Genomic DNA, 21,367 nt, shown 5'->3' on the forward strand with positions numbered 1-21,367 from the left:
TTTGAATATGCTATCTAGGTTGGTCATAATTTTCCTTCCAAGGAGTAAGCGTCTTTTAATTTCATGGCTGCAATCACCATCTGAAGTGATTTTGGAGCCCCCCAAAAATAAAGTCTGACACTGTTTCCACTGTTTCCCCATCTATTTCCCATGAAGTGATGAGACCAGATGCCATGATCTTCGTTTTCTGAATGTTGAGCTTTAAGCCAACTTTTTCACTCTCCACATTCACTTTCATCAAGAGGCTTTTTAGTTTCTCTTCACTTTTTGCCGTAAGGGTGGTGTCATCTGCATATCTGAGGTTATTGATATTTCTCCCAGCAGTCTTGATTCCAGCTTGTGCTTCTTCCAGCCCAGCGTTTCTCATGATGTACTCTGCATATAAGTTAAATAAGCAGGGTGACAATATACAGCCTTGATGTACTCCTTTTCCTATTTGGAACCAGTCTGTTGTTCCATGTCCAGTTCTAACTGTTGCTTCCTGACCTGCATATAGGTTTCTCAAGAGGCAGGTTTTTGTGAAAATTATGCTTCATAGATTGTATTTGCTTTGAAGATTTACATTCACATTTTGCTATGCTTATATTATAAAAATAATAACAAAATTTTTAACATTTAAAATGAACCTTAAGAAACTGCTTTAAAGGTGAACTTTCTTTGAATAGTTCATGTTCATCTCAGTTTATCTGTCCCCTGGTTTGTGTACTTTATTTATATTCATTTGGACCATCAGATGTTAGACTGCATTTAATTTTCATCATGTTAATTTCCGTAACTGGTTACACGACTTGATGAGGAAAATTTGGAGTCGATATTGCTTCTCCTTCCAAAAAAAAAAAAAAAAAAAAGACATCAAACTAACCTGATCTTACTGGGACTGACAGTTCAAATTAATCAGCAATTTCTTTTTTCTCTTCCTGGCAGAGACAGAGGCAGGGGAAAAGACCCAGAGACTTTGAGTCCCTGTCAACCAGCCCCATAAAGGGAATCTCTCCCTCCAGGTCTGAATAATCTAACGGCATATGATTTAATTAGTCACATCTTTGTGCCCTGCGTCTCATTTAAATACGGTTCTTTTATCTGAAGTGTTAAATTTCTGCTATTATCCTTGTTTCTACTTGTCGGGAGAAGATAACAGACGCCATCAATCGCATCAAGCGGGTTAAATTCTGCGGAGAAAAGCGTTCTCACCCACCTGGCGAGCACAGTCCGAGCTCCCCAAACCTGGAAGCGATGTGTTTGTCCTCTCACAAACCCCGCACTTTGTGAAGCTTGTCTGTGGGGATGACACGACGTGTCTCTGCAGACACTAGAGACACATGTGTGTCTACATCTGTCCAAGGAAAAGAGAAACTTCATTTACCAAGATCCCCAGCAATCCGTCTACTTTCACACGGACCCTAAAGCAAAACACACGCTTCCACATTCGCCCCAAGTAACAACGTTCTGAGTAGCTTTGCGGGTCTAGTGAAGGCGGGATGGCTCCATCTGACTCGGTGTGAGAGCTCCCTCCGCACTTGCCACCGGCGCCCCGGTCACCAGCGCCCCTGGTCAAAGGCCCGATAGAGGGCGGGCGACGCGCCCTTTCCCACCGAAAGAGCAGGTTCCCCAGTGCAGCTCAGCGGGTACTGGAGGCCTGTAGTGAGTCGGTCCCTCGCCCGCCGCCGCGCCGCACTTAACCCACCTCCCCTGCGCGTCTCCAGTCCCCCCGGCCCACGCCACCCCCCCCCCCCCCCCACCGCGGGATCCCGCTCGAGCCTTAGCTGCGGAGAGGTGGCTCAAAGTCTAAGGAAACCGTGGACTTCCCGGGGTAAATAACGAGCATGTCTGATTTCCATCCCAGGTGATCGCCGGTCCAGTCCCGTTTAGCCTTGAGGGAACCAACTGGAGCCGCGCTGGCTGCCGCCTCCCACGCAGTCCCCCACCCTCAGGTCCTGGGGGAGCCCTCTGGACGCGCGGCGCCAGCCCCTTGGCTCGGATACCCCGCGCCGGCGTGGAGGACCGCGCTGCGCGCACTACTCCCTCTGCTGTCGGCATCCGGGCACGAGGACTCTGAACGCCCGGCCTCGAGGAGGGCCTAGGACCTGGTTCGGGAAATTCGCGTATTATCTCCAGCGCCCTCACTCCACACCCGGTCCTTCCCTCTTGAGTTCCCTCCCAGGTCTCCAACAATCTCCGGGCGCGGAAAATGACACTTGTAATCTCAGTGCCTGGAGAGGTGCGCCGTGGTACGACCCCCACCCCCAGCTACATTTTCCCTCTTTTCTATGAGTCCTTGATCGTAATTTTGATCAGCTCTCTAGCAGTTCCAACGTAGTGAATTTCGGTCCCCCGCCTCACCCCACGCGCGTCCGCACCGGGTGCCGAATGTGGGCGGCGGAGCCCTCGGTGGCCGTCCCGGGGACCCCCGCGCCGCCCCTCCGGTGCGGGGGTCGGCGGCTGTGAGGGCCAGCGCCGCGGGCAGAGGTGGGGTCTGCGCGCCGCGGGGGCGAGGGGCCGGCGAGGCCTGGGGGCAGCGATCAGAAGCAGGCTAAAGACCGGAAACCCAAGCCGGGACCGGCGGGCTGCGCTGCATTCAGGCATTAGAAGGGCGGGGACGGCCGATCTTTCCCGCTGACTTTATCGTCCCTCGTTCGGTCCTTGAGAGACCGCCTCCCCCGCTGCCCTGCAGGGCCCGGGGCTGCGGACGTGCGCCAACCCGGCCTCGGGGAAGGAGCCTGCGCCCGGCGCGCATCGCTGCCTCCCCGGCTCGGAGCCCCGCGCTCACGCGTCCTAGTCCCGCTCGACCCCCTCCCAGGGGCTCGGCAAGGATTTCCAGCCAGTTCAGCAACGCTTTACAAGGTATCGGGGCCTTCTCTTTCTTTCTTTTTCTTTTTTCATTTTCTGTGTTTTCATTGAACAGTAACCTGTCGTTTCTGCTCAGAGGGTCTCGGTGCTGTGTCTAACCTGGGAATTTCACAAGGCACTTCTCAGAATCTAAACGCAGCCCCCCCCCCCCCCCTCGCCCCATGGATGATGGAGATTGCGGAGCCTTCTGAAATAGCCCTTTCCATCTTATGTAATTAGAGACCCACAGAAGCGCTGGATTTTCCACGGTACATAATCTATATTTATTCTCCCCCCCCCCCACCCTCGTGCGCGCGTGTGCGCGCGCGTGTGCGTGCGCTCCCGTTCATTTCTAGCATCAGGAAACTCGTTCGCGGCCACTGAAAAGTCAGGAGCGGCTCACAACTGATTTCCCACGGATTTCTGCCTCCAACGGCAGATGCTGTCCGGAAGCGGTGTCCCCAGACAAACATGAGACCGTTATCTTGGAAAGCCGGTTAGCCCTGCAGCGTAAGAAGCGCCGGGGGAGGCGAGCCTGAAAGAACAGCTAACCGATCGCGTTCGCCGGTGGGGAAAAGTGCAGCGCCGGGCCGGGCCTGGGGTTCGGCCCGCACTTCAGCACCAGAGGGGATGGACAGCGTCTTTGGACCGGGCCACCGCCGGGACCCTACTGCGCCGCCACGGTCCTCGCTGCCGCCGTCGTCGCCAAGGGCTGCCCGGCTCCCAGCTCGGAGCAGCTAAGGGGCTTCGTCTCCGATGCCCTGGCACCCCCCTGGCCGGCCGTGACAGACCGAAAAGGACCTTCTTCTGCCTGCTGCGACCCCCGCGCAGGGCTCAGAGAAGCTCACCTGATCCACAGATTAAACTCGGCAGCAACTTCCAGGAAAATTGTCGACAGGGGCCAGAGGAGCACCGGCAGCCCAGAGAGGCCGAAGTTGTCCGGCCTCTGAGAACCATGGGCTCTGCAGACTGGGTCCGAGCGCTCTGAGGAGGCCCGCGCTGCTCCAAATAAACAGGATGCTCCCGAGCGGGCTGCACCTGTTTTGGAAATAGCTTTGCGAGAGGAGCTTCTAGAACTACTCACAACCTGGCGTTAGAGAAACTGGAAGATTCTAATTCCTTTACTTGGCCGGTAAGTAATAATACTATTATTACTGCTTGTTTGTAACTCAAGTGACCCCCACCCCCGCAAGATTTTAACGGAAAGATTAAAACAGTATTATTGTTTCCTTGTGGATTAAGATGATAAACTGATTTTTAAATGGTTGTTCCTGCGTAATGATCTTTGGGAAAATCTTGCCTAGTAAAGTAGTTGGATGTTTTACTTATCTGAAGTCCTTTATGTGACAAGAATATTAAAAATGATATGTGTGTGTGTGTGTGTGTGTGTGTGTGTAAGCCTATATAAATATAGTAAAAATTTAGTTGGATGTTTTTGTTGATGATCTAGTATCTTTTTGAATCTGTGTCTGTGTTTTCCCCCAAAATAATACAGTGTGGCATTTTGTAAGTTTTTTTCCCTCTTGATGTTATGCATGTAGTTTAAAGTGATCCTGTTTGTATTGCATAGTATGCAAGACTCAAAAAGTTACTAGTAGTGATGGTTTCACCATCTGGTCTATTATATTTTATATGAATATAATGTGCAAACTGTACACCCAGTCCCGCTCTCTATCCCAATCCAGAGTGTACCTACACTTGTGGATCTTAATCTACAGAAATATACACATTTTTATGCAGTGTTGTCTTTCTAGCCTTCTAAAGACTGCTTGCTCAAACCAGATCTGCCAGAAGGCAGAAAATGAGAAGCTATAGTGTGCCTTTTTAGGAGAACAGGTTTCCAAAGCATTCTTAGTCCTATGAAAATGCATTTGTCACTGAAATCCACAAAGTGGTGGGGGGCCAAGAGTTTTTGGAAGAACCATAAGCTTTAAAGTGTTTATGAAATCTATTTTCTGTTGACTCTTACTTCTGTAGCTTTAGAACTGCAATCTTTCACAGTGACCTTGATGAGCATTCTGCTTTAAGAAAAGGACTTCACAGGGTAAAGGCACATATTTATAGCCCACGCCTGACATTTCACTAAGGGCTCGGTGGGTTCCACCAAGCACATCCAGTTAGTGGGGAGCAGGGCTTGGCAGGACTGACTCTGACAACCCTGTGAACACATGTGGTGCTGTGAGCACGACCAGCCCTGTGGGGAGAGTTGGCCCTTTTGAAAAAGCACAGTTCTTCAGGTTCTCCTTTGAATTTCATAGAGCATCTATAATCGATCATAAAATACATATCCATACTGCCCTGTTTTTCAATTTCATCACTCAAATCCTTGATGGCAGTTAAGATGGCATTGGCCAGTGTGCTGAAGGGCCCTTGTTTTGCGTTGACTGAGAGCAGAAACTGCACTCTGGGGACAAATTGTTCTTAACTGTCACTTGCCACTTACTACCAACCAGCTTGCTTAGCAGAAAGGGAGAGTGGTGTCGGCGTCATGGAATTCCTTGGGGGCTCTATTGCCGCCCTGTGTGGGTCAGAAGCGGCAATCTCAGGAGGAAAAATGCACTATTGATTTGGAATCCTCACCAGGAGACCTGCGGTGTGCCCCTGACAAACCTGCTTTTGTGTGTTTGTTTTTTTCCCCTAATCTGGAAGATGTGAACATGAATTTGCCACCTATACTAATTAATCATGTTTTAAGAGAGTTGCAGCCTGTTGCTAGACTCTGAGTGTGGTTGTCAGTTAATAGCACAGACAGACTGCCTGGTCAGCAGAGCATAAGATGGAAGCAGGCCTGTGGGCACGTGGCCGCAGTTACCTTCTCGGTGGCAGAGGGGGCAGGCTTTCTCCATGTGTGACAGAAACAGCACAAAGTAAAAGTTATCCTGGGCTCATCCCTTTAGAGATTTAATCACAGAGATAAAGAACTGATTCACCGTTCCAAGCCCAGGCAAGCTGCCTGGAAGCTCTCCTTATCTGTGGGGAAATGCCATTGCATTGAGACAGCATTTTGTAAACCAATTTAGTGCCTATGTAAATTATAATCTCTAACTCCCCCCAGTCTCCCTGACTCCACAAAAGGAGTGGGTGGGCTAATACAATCATACCGCTTTTTGCACAGAATCCCTTGTCTATAAAGAGAAATCAATACTTAATTCTAGGACATGCATATCCTATTAAAATAGCTCTTTTTCCTGATGTTTTTTTGGTCTGTTACCAAAAAAGGATGCCTGAAGTTTGAGAAGTATCAGACATAGTATTCAATATCCCCTCTCAGAGGAAGGAGTTCTGTTGGCGGGGGTCAGTGTTTTTGTGTTTCTTCTACTTGAGACTCAGAGGAGAAAAGTGAAGTAAGATTGCATAATGAGGACAATGGGAAGTGTATATAGGACCATAGGATAATTTGAAATGAGTTCTGGAATCTGGTAAGTTACTTTTCTTCTTTTAACAAGAAATGGTCTGCATGAGAGTGGGACAGAGATTTCTGGCTTGAACCTTTATATTATACAAATATTATAGAAACACTTATCAGTCAGTATTATTATTTAGACCATCTAATTATTAATACATGACTGAGCCACTTCACTTCACTTCAGTGTGATTATTGACCATCAGATCCTATTGCATTGGAAGGTCCACAGTTTGCTTTTGGAATTGCTTGCTTGGGTTTGAACCAAGTTATATACATGTTTATAAAAAATGTAAAAGAAGAGATGATTATTTTGGAATTTAAGAAGTCCCTTGATAATTGATTTGTTATTTTCATACTGATTAAAAAATTCTAGGCAAGGAAGCTGGTTATTCACCCAGTTCTATTAAGAAGGCAAAAGCCACTGAAGAAAAGTGTATCCTAAGCCAGAAATTATTTCTATAGTTATGTCACCTCCAGTGAGTCATAGACTGGCACACAAATGGAGAGACCTCTCATTTTGTATTTTCTTCCTGTTGAGCTTTGCAGAATGAGTTGTGCATGGCATGCATGGAAAGAGACAGCATTCTGCAGCATGAAAAATGTTATGCATCATCATGTAGCAGAACAAGACTTGTTTGACAGCCAGGACATGGGGATTCTTGAAATGCTGGTCATAAGATCTTGGGCAAGCCACTCAACCCACTACTCAACTTTTTCTACCTAGCATGGGGTACTTTATCTACCAATTAAGATGCAGTCCTCTACCTATTGTTGACATCTAGGTATTTGTGGAATAAATGAAGAGATGCATATGCTGGAATATTGGAAAGTCTCAATATGGTGCTCTTGAGAGTATTTTGGAAACTTAAGTGCTATATCTTTGAATTATTATGTCATCTCTTACAGCAATCATTCCTTCACTCCTCAAAAAAGTCCCTTCTGATTAGTACATGGCAACATGCTTCTTGCATTTTAAGAGCTTAAATGTAGGGAATATAATATTTCCCCGGGAATTCAGCATCAATTTTCTTATATCTCTCAATGGAAAAAATATTTTAATGCAGGGAGGACTTCATTTAAAATTAGTATTCAAAACTGACATCATGCTTTAAACCAAATAGGCAAGACGAGGTCAACGTGACACCCAAGTTCATTTTAATTACCCTTGACCCTTGAGCAATGCAGAGGTAAGGGGCCCTAACTTTCTGTGTAGTCAGAAATTCATATGTAACTTTTGACTGCTCCCAATAGCTTTCCCAGGTGGCTCAGTGATAAAGAAACCACCTGCCAGTGCAGGAGTTTGATCCCTGGGTTGGGAAGATTCCCTGGAGGAGGAAATGGCAACCCATTCCCATATTCTCACCTGGGAAATGCCATGTACAGAGGAGCCTGGCAGTCCATAGGGTCACAAAAGTGTCAGACACGACTGAGCATAACGTGCATACAAACTGACTGCCCATTGCCTACTCTTGACCAGATTCCTTACAACAATATAAATGGTCCATTGACACTGTATGTTGTATATTTTATGTATTTATGATGTGCCTAAGTTTTTCTTATTTTTTTAGATTTTTTTTTTGGGGGCTATGCATTTCTTCAGATCATCACCAATCTCAAAAAATTTAAATATATTTATTGAAAAAAATCTGGGTATAAGTGGACCCATGCAGTTCAAACCCATGTTGTTTAAGGGTCAACTGTACTTTCATTTTGACCTGAAATGAATCAACCACTGCATTTTTGTCATAATTTTCTGCTCTGTAAAGGAGAAGTAATGTTTACCATTAGTTATCCCAATAAGGAAGCTCATAGGATTAAGTGGTCTTTAAAAACTCAGCATCTGATAATACACCCAGAAAGCAATTTGTCTTGCTTCACCAACTAGTAAGGATGGAGTGGAGGGTAGACAGCGTGGGGCTGGCCCATGGGCGACCCTGGAAATGCTGTGGTCTTGGTTTTCATAGGTATCTTAGGAAATCTCCAGTTAAGTAACATGTCATGATTTATTTTTTTCATCAGTTGGAATTTTAAAAGTGGCTATAATTTTAAAAAAATGTAATTGATAAGCATTTGGTCTGCATAGATTTCTAGAGTATCACTAAAAATACATCAAGAGTAAGCTGGAGAAATCTAAACTACCATTGGTGTCATAGTCAGTTTCCGTAGAGTCTGCTGGTTAAACTATTTGACTGAACTGGAAATGGAAAATTATATAATTGTCTAGTCAGTGATACAATGATGATAAGTTTTTGGTTTGATTTGTTATCACTTACCAAAAAAGAAAAAGTTAATACACAGTAGAAGAAAAAAAAAAAAAGGAAAAAAACAATGGGTGAAAAGTCATTAGAATAATGTCATTTGATCCAGAACCAGATTTTGGGTGAAATCTCTTGGTTTTTACCTGATTTAATTGGAATAAAACGGACTGCAAGCTGGACTCGGCACAGAGCTGCAGACCATGACTACTCCGATTTCAGTACCATTTGTTAAAAACCAAAACTGACATATTTCATCAGTCTTTTTCCAGTCCTTTCTCTCTCTTTCTAAAAGTGGGAGAATGAATCAGGACTTGGCGAAATAAAACTTCATATTAATATCTTTTAGAAGTTTACAAGAAAATATATATCTAAAAATGAGGAGTGGCTAAGAAGCAATAACCACTCCATTTCTTTGGTCAAAATATTGTGGGAAAAAAGTCCTAAGAACAGGCAGGAATGAAGCCAGATCAACAATGTTCCATGATGTGTCTCTTCTGGCAACTCTTCCCCTTCTTTGTCCTCTGATACCTGCAATAGCAGCTGTGAAAAGTGAAAGTTAGTTGCACAGTCGTGTCTGACTCTTTGTGATTCCATGGACTGCAGCCTGTCCTGCTCCTCCGTCCATGGACTTCTCCAGGTAAGAGTACTGGAGTGCGTTGCTGTTTCCTTCTCCAGGGGATCTTCCCATCCCCAGGATCAAACCCAGGTCTCCCACATTGCAGGCAGATTCTTTACCAGCTGAACCACAAGGGAAGCCCACAATAGCAGCTCTAACCAGGTGAAAACCTTGGGGAACTATAAGACCAAGAGGAAAACAGAGAACCAGCTGTTACTATGGTCTGTTAAATGCAGCGCTGCCTCCAATACAAGTTTTGATGCAGTTTTCAAGAAAAGGGGAGAGGTTATATTATAAGGTGGAAAGAACAGCAACTGTCCACTGCAGTGTCATAAAGAATTTACCAAAGCTTTCTAGGTCAGTTTCTATATCTACCGTTGATAGAATGCTCAGGAAGGTAGGCTGTTGTCTCTCTAAAAGCTTGTTTTTGCAGAACGTTTTATTAACAAGATGAAATGTTCATAATGTGGCCTCGATGTAATTAAGACACCCCAGCTTTGTGGGCATCCTTTCAGTTTGTTACGCAGAAATACTAATATCCAGAGGACACACAAACAGAGCCAGAGACTAATGTGGGTAATAGTACTTCTGGCTGGAGAGCTTTTTTTTCTATATTTTTTCCTGCAGTTTTATATAATATTTCCTCATTTATCAAGTGGTAAGCCTATACCAGTTTAGCTCAACTATTTATCCTTTGTTTCTCTGGTCTGATTTTAATCTTGAAGAAGTAAAACTCCTAAGAGCAGATTAATTTAATTGCCTGAATACACCTCTGATTACAGCTCATATGAGCAAATAGTTACATGGTCAGGACCTTTAGAGTTCAGGTAAATAAGATGAGGGTAGTTCATCTATTTATTACATTCACAAACACACAGGCTATTCATTTTTCTTTCCAAGTCCATCCTTTTTCTCTATTTACAAATCCTTTTAAGTGATTACTGAAAAATGAAACTTGCCTACTATCTACCTAAGCAATGTGTTTTTATTTTCCATTTCATATTTTGTTTCCATGGTGGCAAATTTCTGGGAAGTCTTAAAGTTAGAGTATTTCACTGTTATATGAGGTTTTTGTGGGCCATATGACTACATTCCAGGCGACCCAACCTCCTTGAGTTCCCATCCTCAGTGAGACTCAGCACTTCTGTGGCTTCAGCAGTTTTGTGAAATTCCCTCTCTAGGGCATCTTATCTAGGAATCTCACAGCAGGCCTGAGGCAAACATTCTGATTCCTATTTTGCCAATGAGACAGTGAGGTCCATAAATGAGTCTCCATACATTGAGTCAAAATTAAGATTTGTGTCAATATTTCATATTTTCCATACTTTGTAGGTGGTTTGGAAAGAAGAAATATCTCTTGTCCCATTGATTACATGCTTCACTTGCTTCAAATTATGATTACAAACAAACAAACCGAGTGATTGTATTTTACTAACTTTTGCTTTTACTAAGGAACTGGAAGGGTTTAGATTCTTAAGGATTTGAAAGGTCTTGCAGATTATCTTAATCTTAATCTTATTCAGTGGAGGAGGGAATGGCTACCTACTCTAGTATTCTTGCCTGAAAAAAATCCCATGGACAGGGAAGCCTGGCAGGCTACAGTTCTTGGGTTTGAAAAGAGTCAGACATGACTGAGCAACTAACACTTTCACTTCCACACTCTTGTACAAATAGGAGGGTTTGTGGATGTTGTACTCGTATGTTGAATGTCATATTTTAGAAGCGTTGGTGAGTCAGAAAGGACCAGGGTTGATTCTGCTGCAGTGATTCAGGTTTGAGGTGATGAGAACTTGACCTCATGAGGTGAAGGCAAGCAGTGAGTCGGTTGAGACTGGATGGTAAGGTGATGGGTGATGGACTGGCACATAGGAAATGAATCAAGCTAGGTCATGTGCTTGGTACCTGCCATGGGCTGGATAAATACAAATGCACTTGGGAATAAAACACCCATCTTTGGAAGGAAAGGTGTGACCTGACTTGGGACGTGTCCTCTGAGTGGGGAACAGGTGGAAGGACCAAACGGCAGGAAGGAACCTTTGGTTTCAGAAAGAGGTACAACCTGACATGTCCAGCTCAGAGCTGGTAAAATGGAAATGATTGCTGAAGCTGTGAAAATATAGCCTTAGTCTCTCAGTCTTGTCCAGTTTTTTTGGACCGCATGGACTATAGCCCACCAAGCTCCTCTGTCCATGAAATTCTCCAGGCAAGAATACTGGAGTGGGTTGCCATTCCCTTCTCCAGGGGATCTTCCCCAGCCAGGGATCGAACCCAGGTCTCCCGAATTGCAGGCCGATTCTTTACTGTCTGAGCCACCAGGGAAGCCCAAAATATCATATCTTACATAATAAATCTAAAAGAAATACAGATAATAGTTGGGAAGAGACCTATTTAAAATCTTTTTTTTTTCAGTAAATTATATATTCATTTTAAGTGATCATGTAAAATATATCAAACATTCAAATAATTACTCATTTTTATCACTGGAAGATTAACTTTCTTAAGGTGATATGTAACCTGTTGTTGATTTTACTTGAAAGGCTGCAATTGATCTTCAATAATAATGTCTTTTCATTGTATAATTTTTATATCTCATTGATATTAGATCTTATGTAAAACTTCCATATTTTGCTAAAAGAAATTTCAGATGGTAAAAATAAGTGCAGTGTTATTCAGATCAATCTAAGTGTCCTCAGTGCTTTTTCTCTCTCAATAGCTGAATAACTTCCATGGGAATGACTAGAATTTTCAAGCCAGGCAAACAGAAATTTGTTTTTGTCTGATTTTCAAATTCCTTTCTCCAGCCTCTCAGATTCTCCAGATAACTTCCTGACTGTATCTTGGTATAAAAGGAATAAATTATCTAGTTTCTGGTGGGCAATTAAGTTTTCTAAGCCAACAGTGTGCCATTTAGCCAGTTAACTTGCAGAGCCCTAAAAGGCCTCCAGTAATGTTCAGGGGAGGATGTGCCACCAAACAGTGGGGGCTATCCCCTCATCACTGATGCAGTCCGTGGTTTGGTACATCCACAGGAGCTACTTTGACTCAACGAGTCACATTTGCATCAACACGGGGGTTGAGTCAGTGAGTCTGTCCAAGGCTGGCCCACAGAGGTTAGGAGATGTGGACAGGGGAGCAGGGCAATGCGAAGGGGTACCCTGCCCTTGAGAAATGCAGCTATGCTGTCAACTGCTATCTGCATGGGATCTCTGTGCCATTGTCTGTATACTTGGCAACCATAGGCAAGTCAGTCACTCACGGCTACAAGAAATTATCTGATTATAGATTTGTAAAGACGTGTTCTTTGTGAAGTAATCAGCTACTCTGCAGCTGTGAAATTAAAAGATGCTTGCTCCTTGGAAGGAAAGGAATGACAAACCTAGACAGTGTATTAAAAAGCAGAGACATCATTTTGCTGACAAAGATCTATATAGTCAAAACTGTGGCTTTTCCAGTAATCATGTATGGATGTGAGAGTTGGACCATAAGGAAAGCTGAGCATGGAAGAATTGATGCTTTCGAACCATGGTGCTAGAAAAGACTCTTGAGAGTCCCTCGGGCAGCAAAGAGATCAAACCAGTCAATCCTATAGGAAATCAACCCTGAATATTCATTGGAAGGACTGCTGCTGAAGGTCTAATACTTTGGCTGCCTGATACAAAGAGCCAACTCACTGGAAAAGACCTTGTTGCTGGGAAAGATTGAGGGCAGGAGGAGAAAAGGGAGACAGAGGATGAGATGGTTAGATAGCATCACTGGCACAATGGATAGAAGCTTGATAGTGAAGGACAAGGAAGCCTGGCGTGCTGCAGTTCATGGTGTTGCAAAGAGTTGGAAACGACTTAGTGACTGAATGCAACACCTACTCTAGTATTAATGTAGTGACCATGGCTATTTTTGTCCTTGTCTTTTTGACTAATGGAGTAATTACTTTATGCCAGTTATAAAACTCAATGACCTCAGTGTAGATGGCCGGTCAACACAGCTCTGTGGTGAGAACACTTCTGGTGTTTCTTAGTAGTTGCAGTGATTCTACTTGGCTGCTTACTCTTGTGTTCTGTCACTATTCCAATATCCTTTGGGAACCTTTGTCCTTGTACCTCTAGGTCATCTTCTGGGCAGTATATGCATACAAATTACATACTGTCCTACCCACTAAATCACAGGTGTCCTACATTTTTCGGGCAACTGTCAACAGTATTGATGGGTGTTGATACATTGGTCATGCTTATGAATGTATAAAACTGTTTTGAGAAATAAGCAATTCTATTACATAGAATTCAGTGTGTCTTTCTTCCAGTGAAAATGAAATTTCTTTAAATCATATCCATACTTAATTTTTCTGAAGTTTTCTTTTTTTTGGTTATGTATAAAAGCAGTAAATCATAAAATAATCAGTTAAATGGAGCCTAGAAATAATTTGGTCTGCCCAGGAGGCTCAGATGGTAAAGAATCTGCCTCCCAGTATGGGAGACCTGGTTCAATCCCTGGGTTGGGAAGATCCCTTGGGGAAGGAAATGGGTACCCACTCCAGTATTCTTGCCTAGAGAATTCCATGGATAGAGGAACCTGATGGGTTACAGTCCATGGGGTTGCCAAGAGTTGGACACAACTGAGCATCTGAATAACAGCAACAGAAATCATTTACATTATTTTTACAAGCATATAATTCACCCCACTAGGCTATTTTCTCCTGAGCAGAATTAACCAAACTCCAAATGAAATGCGCTCTCTTCCTTCCACGTGTGTCTCCAGAATATTTGCATGCGAGCTACACTTCAATGTGCTTAGCTTTGCCAAATCACTGAGCTTTTTCAAGTTTATCAAGGATACACATTAAGAGATTGGATGACACACCAGTGGGTAGAAGTCCTGGGCATGAATCTGAGACTATGTTATCAATATACCTATTCTTAATGAACATAGAAGTTGACCGCTTGGAACAAAGCCGAAATGTGACAAAAAAAAAGTGTTTGGCATCTGATGAATTACTTAGCATCTCTTTTCGTAAAGAATAAAAGCTCTCTGGCTCCCAACAAAGAGTTTGTGAGCTGTATGGCAGTGTTTTGAACAAGAAGATCATTTATAAAAGCAGTCTTTATATTTAGGAAATAATTAGGGATGCAGCTGCAGGTTTTAATGACTTTTAATAAAGCCTGTTATAAAGTGAATTAGCAATAAATGCTTAGCAGAATGATACTGAATCAGGACATGATAGAACATTATTAGATCTGTTTATTGGATTGTTAAGGCAATATATGTTTATGTAATACCAGTTTTGTCATTTTCTAGGATATTTTGAAGGAAAGTTCAAGATGGGTTACATTTTAATGAATGGGAGGAGTATATCAACTAGCTCTGATAAACCAGTAAATGTTTTCATTTACAACTAACTGATAAAGTGAAAAATCTGAAGGCTTCTTAAATTTCTGCAATATTTAGAATTGTAGAACAATATTCATGTTGAAGATACAGTATTCCGATCACTTAAAATATTTGAGTCTTTCATAAGGAAAGTTGAATGTACTTTGTAGAAAATAATACTTTGTTAGAAATAATCTGTGCTCAAAGCTTGCTTGGTTGGCATTGCCAAAATCTAAATTTCAATGTCAAGTGCTCAGAATACTGATGAGTAGATGCACATACAGCTCATAACTCATCAGTTCCTGTTTGCCCAAGTATTTTCAGGCCACCTGAGCATGCAGAATGATACAAGGTAGATTCCTTTTAAGGATCAAGTGTTGTCTCTGACCTCAAGGAGGCCAGAGTCTAATGAGGCAAAGCAAGGGTACCTGGAGTCATGAAGTCCCTGGAAGACAGAGCTGGAGATATACTCACTGATCAGCAGCTTAGGAAGCTGACCCTCAGAACATTCTGGAAATTTGCAAAAAGGTTCAAATTTGGCTCATGGCTGAATCAACATAGAACCATAAATTATGGTTTAATCAGTGATGATGATCCAAGGATGGTAAAGGAAGATCAAATACTGTTTATGACTCCTCCCGGAACTATCCTTCAGAGTAAATGAGCAACCCAGGATGATGAGAAGCTAGAAAAGATGTAAGTCTTAAAGTCTCAAGCAGGTGAGATTGAATGTCCATTGGAGACACTGCTAGCATAGCGATGCTGTATTTGAATAATCACCTTTTTAACTTCTTATTTATTTTTAAATAATTACACACACAAAGGAAATGGCAGAGATATTTCTTGTGAAGTCTTCCCCCAGCTTTCCCCAGGGGTGAGATCTTAAATCATTATAGTAACGCACCACGACCAGACATTGATATTGCCACAGTACTGTTAAACAGATTACAAATTTTATTTACAGCTCATTTTTTAAAAAATAAATGAATCATATTTTAATCACCTGGCTTTGTTAAACCCACAAGATCAAGTTCACAGCTTTTTCTAGTCTGTTTTCCCTAGCCACATGACCTAATGTATTTTCTGAAACCTTTGGTGTTTTAAGAAAAACATATTCCACCTTTCGTTTTGCAACCCCAGAGCTAACATTGATTTCCCTAACATTCCCTGTAAATGGCCTGTAAATTGCCAGTGTTCAACCTCAAAGAGATACTGCTGGAATGCAGCTAAACTACAGTCTCAAAGACCTCCAGAATAGTTTAAAAAAAAGAAAAAAATAGTTATTAAAGAAGATACCTTCCAGTGTTCCCTGGAGAGGTTCTTCCTGAATGTTCTACTCACTGAAATCTTCCCTCTGGAAACTGGAATATTCCATTCCTTCTGTCACACGTTCTTTGGTGCTTAGACAGTGTTGCACAGACGGGTCTGAGCCGTGTTTCCATAGGCAACCTATGGGGTCCATACCCACACCAGGCCAGCAGCGGTTCTCAGCCCGTGTGCCCTGAGCCAGTTGAGAGCCATGGCAGAGTGAAGACTCATGATGTGCACTACGGAGTGCCTAGAAAAGCAAAACTAAAGGGTTTCATTTGCTGTATTTCCCACTCTTCCTCTGAAAAGTTTCCCTTTGGTGATCAGTTCCCCTGGAGCTGACCCCTCCAGCCCTGGAAGTAACACAGGTACTGAGGCATCTGCTGCCTCGTGTTTGCATGCTTTCCTACCAAGTCTGCTCCTTAGTGTTACTATTTTGGCAGAGATGTCTGGTATTCAGAGACAGAAGAGCGATCTCCCCTTGTTTTGAGGGTATGAATTGTGACAACACAGCTCTGCCATCTCAGGTAACAAACTCTAAGAAATAAGTTTCTCCACAGTAATACTAATGCAAAAGTCTCAGGATATGATCAGTGTCAATGGCCTATATAGGGAATTCCTTTGTTGTTCAGTTGCTCAGTCATATCCAGCTCTTTGCCATCTCATGAACTGGAGCACACCAGGCTTCCCTGTGCATCACCAACTCCTGGAGCTTGCTCAGACTCATGTCCATCGAGTTGGTGATACCATCTAACCATCTCATCCTCTGCCACCCCCTTCTCTTCCTGCCTTCAGTCTTATATTAGATGGACCACCTTGATGATCCAAGAGTGTTTCAGTCCTCTCTGCTGCTGGCAGATGGGACTGCTCTGAGTGGCAGGTTTCTGCTGATCCGGTGCTATGATTTGCTCCAGCCAAAGAGCTTAGAATGCTAAAGCCTTGGTTCCTCTCATTCTTCACCACTACCAGCCACTGGCATTCGAGGCTTGAACAGTTTGCTTTACTCCTGTAGTTCTTGGAACTCATTCTCTTCAGGCAACGTTTCTACTAAGTTTTAGCAATTCAAACCCATGTTTGACCACTTGAGCTTTCTGTCGATTTACACTATTTTCAGGCACTCTATTGCAAACCAAGATCATCGGGTAACCACTATTCTGCCAGTGGAAGCCAGGAGGAAACACTATCAAGACCAGATTTTTGTGTGCTGTTGAAGTAAACCACAAATGCTTGGACAGACTGCAGTCTCTGTGATGATGAAAAATTTGTGTGGTCCCACACACAGAATGATATCTGCTGAGTACTGTTTATTATCAATGGTCTGGGGATAAAACCTCATGGCTTCATTGGCAGTCACCTCCACAGTAAGACCTTCTATTCCAAGAATATGTTGTATTAGCTGGTCTGTGGATAAGGTAGAGGAGCAGCTAGTGATGAGTGTGTGGGGAACACCAACAGCCATAGCTTGTTCATTCATTTTCATCTGAACTCATTTGCGTGTGTGTAGTTCTATATAATATACCCTGTGTGTTGATTTGTATCACTATTATCACAATCAAGACAGTTCTTTTTAATGTCTGCAATAGAAATTCCTCACCTAACCCTTAACACTGTGACCACTCCCCACTCCCCTAGAGACACTCATCCATACTCCAGCTCTAGAATTTTGTCTTTTTTGAGAATGTTATATTAATAAGATTGTGTAGTCTGTGATCTTTTGAGATGACGTTTGCTTTTCCATTCAGCATAACGAGATCTACCCAGGTCACTGCTCATGTTAGGTGTTTATCTCTTTTAATTTCTGAGCAGTATTTCATGGTGCACTTGCACCAGCTTTTTGGCCATGTACTATGTGAAGAGTATTTGGGTTGTTTCCAGTTTGGGGCTTCTATGGATGTTATGAACATCCACATAGAAGTAGTTTGTTATGTAGTAATATATAAACTGAATATATCTATATAAGTTCACTTGAACGCCTAACAGGATATATTAATAGTATTTCGAAGGCAGGCCATAAGCAAAGGATTTGAAACAAGTAATACTGTTTAAAACTCTGGCTTTCCACTGATAAATGATGACAGTTTTGTACTCATTACTTTTGCTTTGTGAGCACTGGTTTCTAATATGTAATAGGTGTAAAACAGTATTTTCTCTAAGGCAATGCAGAATCTTAAACCATTCATTAATGGTCCCACATAATTATTGATTTTTAAAGAAGAGATTTTAGTTAATGTCATGTTTACTTGATTTTGTAAACACAGAATGGATTGTAGACCTAAATGTAAAACACAAAACTATAAAACTCCTACAGGACAACACAGGAGAAAATCTAGGTGATCCTAAGTATGGTGCTGACTTTCTAGATACATGAACAAAGGCACGATCCATTAAACAAAATAATCGAGAAGTTGGACTTCTCTAAAACTAAAGACCTCTCCTCTGTGAAAGACAACATCAAGAGACTATGAAGGCAAGTCACAGATTGGGAGGACTTATTTTCAAAAGACATATCTGATAAAGGACTCTGATCCAAAATATGTGAAGAACTCTTAAAGCTCAACAATAAACAAAATGATCAACTCAATTACAAAAATGGACCAAAGATCTAAACAGAGACATCACCAAGGATGATATACAGTTGTCAAATAAGCATATGAAAAGATGTTCCACATTTAGGACTAGTCCAGTGCTGTAAAGGTTGAGGGAAGCAAAAATTAGTCTAGATTTGTGGTTAATAAAACTGGCCAAGGAGTTCTGAGACTTTTGAAAGTACAGATTCTAGACCCTATTCCAGATTTGCTAAATCCTGTGATTCATGGGGTCGCAAAGAGTCGGACATGACTGAGCGACTGAACTGAATCTCATCTCTGGAATGAAAGAGTGCGTGTACCCTTGTGTGTGCGCACATGTGCATGTATATGCATGCACCTGCATGTACATGTACATGTATATGCATGTGAAGTACACATATGCTCAAGCACACATGTCTATATGTGACATGTATGTATAAGTGTTCATGCACACACACACGCCTGTACACATGCATGCCTGTACATGTGTATATGCTCACGAATGTGCACATGTGCCTGTACATATGTGCTGCATGTATGTGTACATGTGCACACGTGTGCCTGTACACATATGCATGTATGTGCAAGTGTACAGGTATATGTGTTCACACACATGTCTGTATATGTGTTCATGTACATGTATATGTACACACACGGGTCTGTGCATATGTGTGTACGTGTGCACATGTGCCTCTACATGTGTGAACATGTGTGTACATATGTTCATGTACAAGTGTGTATCTGTATCATGCATGTGTCTGTATGTGTGTGTATGTATGAGAGACAGACAGAACTCTGGGGTATTCGAATGTCATCTTCTGAAATGAAATGTCTGAAGAGCATCCTAATGAAATGAGGAACTAGAAGCATTCCCTCAGAGACTCCTCCATATCATTTCCCTTACTAAAGGCATTTGAAGTCATAATTCCCTTCTTGGTGTTGGGCATGGGCAGGTAGAGTTGTGCAAGTGGAGATGTTGGGTCACTGGAAGAATGTGTCCCCATGACGAGGGGAAGCTCAGCCAAGAAGGAATCGTCACAGTAGAGGAGGTGGATCTGTCTAAAGACATACCAGTCCTGCGTTCCTAGTCCACTGGAGACAGAGGCCGAGGCATTGAACCAAGGAGTGAGCACCCAGCTTGGATGCAGTCACTGTGGCCTCTCTGTGGTGCACCTGTCAGGATTCTTTGTTGTCCACCCACAGCTCTGGCCCAGTGGACTCAAGCTAGCATCCTCACACCTCTGCCAACATAAAACCCAACACTGCAGTGCACCAGAGCCTGGCAGGCACCCTAGTTTCTGGTCTTTACAGTTTATGTCCTCATCTTAATTTTCCATTCATTTTTCCTACTGGATCATGATACATGGTTGTACCATCTCAGGTTTTTAAATACCCTACTTCAGTTCCCCTGATTTTTCAATGGATATGGATGACAATGAACTTTGGCATTCACAGTTTTAAGGAACTAATTGATAATATGAAAAGGAACCCAATGAAAACCAATTAAAGTTGAAATTAAAAATGTCTCTAAACAATGAATATTATCCTAATTGGAATGAATTGTATGAACTAAGTTGGCAGTGGCTGATGTTGTTTCTGAAATGCAAGAATCTTGAGGTCAGAGCAACCTAATGGATGTAATTGAAAGGCTTCATGCAAGGGTAAGGGCCATTAGCAGGGTTGGCCAAAATCGTGTCAACCAAATTGATAATTATTTAAAATAAATTTAAAAATTGATTTAAGCAAAAGGAAGGTTTTCCTTTATTTTTATATGTGGCTTTCTTAATTATTTGCAGTGAAAAATTCAGGTTGCTGAAAGCATCAAAACTACTTTGGGTATTTATTAGTATGAATTAATTTTAGAGTGAACTTAATATTCTTAGAAGAATTATTATGCAACCTGCAATTTTAGAGAATTGTAGAAGTATCATTCATGTTTAGTAATTTAAATATAAATTGCCAATCGGTTGAAGTGAATTTTTCAGTATCTTGATTATGGTGATATTAAATACACACAGCTTGTTGTATGTCAGTCATCCTTACAAAGGCTGTTACAATTAATTTCATCTGTTTCTTTGTAGTTTGGAAAGGTGACTCTTAGGAAATTTGAGATGATCGACGTGGCTTGTATTACATTCTTGTTGGAGAGTGCTGGCTGAGGGCTCTATCTTTCAGGAACTGTGGGAACAAAAGGTTCATGAAGCATCATCCCCAGGGTCCAGGGAGCTATGTCCAGAAGTATGTCCAGAAGATGGAAAGTGTGGGAAGAGGGCTTGGGCTTTTTCAACAAATAGAAGACTTGAGAAGCCACAGCTAAAAGCGTTTATGAAAATAGCCACCAAGTGCAGGGACGTTGTTAGACCTGGATTTCCCATCTCTGTTTGGAGTTGTTCTGCTCTTGGCGACACTGTCATCTCTCCCCCTCCCTCTTTTGCATCACCTCTCCTCTTCTTTCTGGATCCTCCGCTTCTCATCCTCCGTCCGAGTCCACAGCCTGTTTCTCTGCTTCCTTTCGTATCCTGCCAGGGAGCCATCTTGTTTTAAAAATTGAAGTATGGCTGATTCTCAGTGTTGTGTTTGTTTCATGTGTACAGCAAAGTGAATCAATGTTATACATAGACATGTATCCACTCTTTTTTTTTACTCTTTCCCCATATAGACCATTAATCAGAGCACTGAGTAGAGTTGCCTGTGCTATACAATAGGTTCTCATTAGTTACCTATTTTATACACAGTATCAATAGTGTATATGTGTCAATTCATATGTCCCAGTTCATCCCACACCACTTTACCCCTTGGTGTCCATGTGTTTGTTATCTCTGTCTGTGTCTCTATTGTTGTTCAGTTGCTAAGTCGTGCCCGACTCTTTGTGACCCCATGGACTGCAGCACACCAGGCTCCTCTGTCCTCCATTATCTCCCAGAGTTTGCTCAAACTCATGTCCATAGACTCATCTGTACTAGTGTTCTAGATTCCACATGTGTGTGTTAATATCTGATATTTGCTCTTCTCTTTCTGACTTACT

The 21,367-nt window shown here is 42.5% G+C and overlaps 1 pseudogene; it reads right to left on the bottom strand.

The window, feature by feature from the left end:
• Window positions 1-5,284: 5,284 nt before the first annotated feature.
• On the bottom strand, window positions 5,285-17,234 carry LOC129626883 (alpha- and gamma-adaptin-binding protein p34-like; annotated as a pseudogene).
• Between the last annotated feature and the right edge of the window lie 4,133 nt (window positions 17,235-21,367).

Source organism: Bubalus kerabau, chromosome 14 (assembly GCF_029407905.1).
Source record: "Bubalus kerabau isolate K-KA32 ecotype Philippines breed swamp buffalo chromosome 14, PCC_UOA_SB_1v2, whole genome shotgun sequence".
NCBI lineage: Eukaryota > Metazoa > Chordata > Mammalia > Artiodactyla > Bovidae > Bubalus > Bubalus kerabau.